Source organism: Trichoplusia ni, unplaced genomic scaffold (assembly GCF_003590095.1).
Source record: "Trichoplusia ni isolate ovarian cell line Hi5 unplaced genomic scaffold, tn1 tig00003137, whole genome shotgun sequence".
In the NCBI taxonomy this organism is placed as follows: domain Eukaryota; kingdom Metazoa; phylum Arthropoda; class Insecta; order Lepidoptera; family Noctuidae; genus Trichoplusia; species Trichoplusia ni.
In genome coordinates this window covers 10001-15000 of record NW_020800338.1, presented here as the reverse complement: position 1 = coordinate 15000, position 5000 = coordinate 10001, and the positions used below count along the sequence as shown (strand labels likewise).

The 5000-nt window shown below is 45.3% G+C and overlaps 2 non-coding genes across 2 annotated transcripts; both read right to left on the bottom strand.

The window, feature by feature from the left end:
- Positions 1 to 586: 586 nt before the first annotated feature.
- LOC113507755 lies at positions 587 to 743 on the bottom strand. Its single transcript, XR_003401897.1, has one exon. It is a non-coding gene; the product is annotated as a 5.8S ribosomal RNA (ribosomal RNA).
- A 419-nt stretch (positions 744 to 1162) lies between these two features.
- Positions 1163 to 3066, bottom strand: LOC113507758. The gene has a single exon (XR_003401900.1). It is a non-coding gene; the product is annotated as a small subunit ribosomal RNA (ribosomal RNA).
- Positions 3067 to 5000: the final 1934 nt, after the last annotated feature.

Sequence of the window (5000 nt, the reverse complement as noted above, 5' to 3'; positions counted from 1 at the left end):
AAAAATGAGGCAGACGCGATATCCGTCAGCGTTACGACGACGCAATCGGACACTAGAATAAAACGACGCTTTAACGGCGCTATTAGATTCTTATGAACGACTACGGCGTCGATGCGCTCTTCGGACGTCGAGTCCGCCTACTAGTATCTCGAACGATATACGGACATGTGTTTATGTCGAACACGTAGACATTGTATACTAGGACCTTGAGCACCTCGACCCCCTCTGGTTAGTTAGACCGACCGAAGGGTCGCGATCGCGCAGACGCATCTCGACGAGACGTCGAGACGCATGATACGCTTACTCGCGATCATTGTACGTCCGTCGCGTAAAACGCAAATACACGTCGTTAAATGTGCAAGAGCGTCAGACACGTCGTTCGACAAATGTCCTATCTATCGTATAGAGCGTTATTTTTGAACGGACCGTCGGTAACAACGTTCAACCCGAAAGAGCGAAGCGTAAACAGCGACGACACTTATCAAGCGAAACGGACCGACGGATGGCCGTCAAATGCGCTTCTGGATCGTATCGTATAGGGATACGAGATCATAATGCGCAATGTGGCATGTTTACTTTATACAGCCGGCCCTCAGACAGGAGTGGTCCTGGATGTGTCTCCACGGACCGCAATGTGCGTTCGAAATGTCGATGTTCAAATGTGTCCTGCAGTTCACACTATGACGCGCAGTTAACTGCGTTCTTCATCGACCCGCGAGCCAAGTGATCCACCGTCCAGGGTAATAGTTTTACAAAATTATTACCCATGTTACGATAAATAAAGAATTTTTTTTTTTTAATATATCTAAAAAAAAAAAAAAAAAAACATTTACCCCCGTCGCGGAACACCGCGTAATCTGCAACGAGAGAGAGTGAACGTTAACGAACGCGTATCCACCTAAAGCTTATATGTTTCTCACGGTTTGCGGATTTTATGTTAAACCGTATCGTAACGAAGCATAAAACTCTCGATTGTACGCGACGCGAGACGAACGACCGGCGCGCCCGGACAGTTAAGCCATGGAACGCCTGTCGGTTCGGTCTCTTTTTAAAAGTTCATCGATACGATTGGATAAAAGTGTCGACGAACGTTTTAAGTATTTGGAGAACATTAATGTGACATCGTTTCGCGTACGCAGTGCACGTTAAAACGGTACATCGTTAATGATCCTTCCGCAGGTTCCCCTACGGAAACCTTGTTACGACTTTTACTTCCTCTAAATGATCAAGTTTGGTCAACTTCCCAGCAACGCCGACGGCCGTGAAGCCACCGCGTGTCGGTCCGAAGACCTCACTAAATCATTCAATCGGTAGTAGCGACGGGCGGTGTGTACAAAGGGCAGGGACGTAATCAACGCGAGCTTATGACTCGCGCTTACTAGGAATTCCTCGTTTATGGGGGATAATTGCAAACCCCAATCCCCAGCACGAAGGAGTTTCAGCGGGTTGCCCGGGCCTCTAGGCCAGGGAGAACATGCTGATTCCTTCAGTGTAGCGCGCGTGCGGCCCAGGACATCTAAGGGCATCACAGACCTGTTATTGCTCAATCTCGTGCGGCTCGAAGCCGCCGGTCCCTCTAAGAAGAATTTTAATACGTCGCCAGTGAGTTGCGTGACGCGTAGCCACGCACACCTAAATGACGACGCCTATTTAGCAGGCTAGAGTCTCGTTCGTTACCGGAATTAACCAGACAAATCGCTCCACCAACTAAGAACGGCCATGCACCACCACCCACCGAATCAAGAAAGAGCTGTTAATCTGTCAATCCTTCCGGTGTCCGGGCCTGGTGAGATTTCCCGTGTTGAGTCAAATTAAGCCGCAGGCTCCACTCCTGGTGGTGCCCTTCCGTCAATTCCTTTAAGTTTCAGCTTTGCAACCATACTCCCCCCGGAGTCCAAAATCTTTGGTTTCCCGGAAGCTGCCCGCCGAGCCATTGTAGTAACGTCGGCGGATCGCTAGATGACATATTTACGGTTAGAACTAGGGCGGTATCTAATCGCCTTCGAACCTCTAACTTTCGTTCTTGATTGATGAAAACACCTTTGGCAAATGCTTTCGCTGATGTTCGTCTTGCGACGATCCAAGAATTTCACCTCTAACGTCGCAATACGAATGCCCCCAGTTATCCCTATTAATCATTACCTCGGAGTTCTGAAAACCAACAAAATAGAACCGAGATCATATTCTATTATTCCATGCACGAAATATTCAAGCAGCATTTTGAGCCCGCTTTGAGCACTCTAATTTGTTCAAAGTAAAATTGTCGGCCCACCTCGACACTCACCGAAGAGCACCGCGATAGGATTTTGATATTGAACCGGCGTATTACCGCCGGCTCACCGACGATATGCTCCGCAGACGTGTCAGTATCACCGCGGATGCGGTGCACCGACAGCGCGGCGCACAAATGCAACTACGAGCTTTTTAACCGCAACAATTTTAGTATACGCTATTGGAGCTGGAATTACCGCGGCTGCTGGCACCAGACTTGCCCTCCAATTGTTCCTCGTTAAAATATTTAAAGTGTACTCATTCCGATTACGAGGCCTCGTAAGAGTCCCGTATCGTTATTTTTCGTCACTACCTCCCCGTGCCGGGAGTGGGTAATTTGCGCGCCTGCTGCCTTCCTTGGATGTGGTAGCCGTTTCTCAGGCTCCCTCTCCGGAATCGAACCCTGATTCCCCGTTACCCGTGACAACCATGGTAGTCGCAGAAACTACCATCGAAAGTTGATAAGGCAGACATTTGAAAGATGCGTCGCCGGTACTGGACCATGCGATCGGCAAAAGTTATCCAGATTCATCAAAATTAACGACTTCAGACACATGGCCATCCGTCGATTGGTTTTGATCTAATAAAAGCACTCATCCCATCACTGGTCAGAGTTCTGATTGCATGTATTAGCTCTAGAATTACCACAGTTATCCAAGTAACTGAGTAAGATCTAAGGAACCAAAACTGATATATTGAGCCATTCGCGGTATCGCCTTAATACGGCTTGCACTGAGACATGCATGGCTTAATCTTTGAGACAAGCATATAACTACTGGCAGGATCAACCAGGGAGCTTCATTCATATGAAAGACGTTCTCGTTCGTTTCGATTTTCGATTGCGGTGGTACACACGTATACCGTCCTCTCTCTATATCGATACTTACGAGAAATCCTCATTCCCGCGCGTCGACGGATTAACGCAGACGCTTGTACGGGCGAGCTCGTATAATAATTGAGACGAATATTGTTTTCGACGACGACGACGACGACTACGACGACGCCTATAAGGGTACAATATAATGAAAAAACCCCGATGGTGAACGTTCGTATCGAGACACGATTTCATTCACTTTAATAATAATCTCGGTTAACATAATAAAATACGTCAAACAACGATTTAATTGCCCGGATTGTACAGAGTCCGTATTCACTATATTCATTGTTTAGTTTATATATGTAATCATATAATAATGCGTATATAGAACAATACTATTTACACAAAAATAAATAATCGTGATTGAACTCGCGAAAGATTCACATTAGCGTATCCGTGCGCGTTTGAATCGATCACGTCACGATTAAAGTCATATTTTATAACATTTGAACCGTTAACGAATCGTAACGTTGTTACGAACCGACGGTCCACACAGTTGAAGTTACACAAACGCACAACACACACAGTACTACACACTTACATACTAATATATATATATACACTTATATATATATATATAATAATATGTATGTGTGTTGATCATCTTCATAATAATATTACTACATGTGTGTGTCGTCCATTTTTCGTTCGTAGACGACATTCAGCGACTTAACGTGAAACACACTAACATAATAATGTTCGCGTGTCAACGTTAAGTCGCTGAAAGCTGCGCACGCGCACGCGCACAACATCATACGTGCGCGCATCTGCGCGCGCCGCATGACATTGTTGCAAACTTAAACGTATATAGTATCGGAGGAGAAATACGTTATACGATGAGATATCCACGTACCAAGCGACCGAGTGAACTGAAAAGTTTCGAGATCAGCAGATCAGGGATCGTCGGTGGTGTCATTCAAACACTACCTACCCTCGAGGTGAGTGAAAGCCGACAGTGGAGACCTAGCCCCCGCCCCTACCCTCCCCCCTCCGCTCCTCTGCTGGGTTTCTGGTTACTACTACTACTACTACTACTACTACTAGTTAGTAGGTACTATAATACATATATGTATGCATAGTTAGAGATGCGTTTAAGACGCTAAGATCACCCACCATGATATATTTTTTTTGCATTTATATTGTAGTTAGGTAGGTAGGTACCTAGTATGTATGTTCGTTCGAGGTGTGTTCTCGCTCTCAAGCGGCTTGTCACAGCTTGCCCGTGCCGTCGTGGTGTATATGTACGAAGTGAGAGTGCGAGTTAGTTTCGTTTAGCGTTCTTGTTGTGTTATTCGTTTGTTTACATCTACATATCTATGTAATATATTGTCTGAGCGCTTGCTTGTTTCGTTGTTGTATTATTGATATTACGATCGAGATTTACAGGAGGAACGGCTAATAGACGTCAGTTATAATCGATGTAAACTTCATTTGTATCGAGAGAAAGATTATTTTTTTAAATTTCGATGTTCGTTACCGTTCGTGTATTAATTTTTTTGACCCGTTACCGTTCGTGTATTAAATTGACTATTTAAGATGCGCAAGCGCATCTCAATGGGGCGCGGTGAAAAATTACGTTTTTTTATATGTTTAAAATTGAGTTTGTTGAATCAGAGTGTTATATCGTTAGTGTACCGTTCGTGTATTAATGAAATATTAATGAAGAAAACGAAAACGCGACAGAACATCGTCCGTCGTCGCACACGTTGTCTTGATGTGTGTTTGTGTGTTTACATTATCATCGTCCTCGGACGAATCACCTGGCGTAGGGCTGAGTCTCAACAGATCGCAGCACGACGCTGCTCTACCGAGCACAACACCCCGCCAGGAACGGAAGTCGTCTACAGACTAT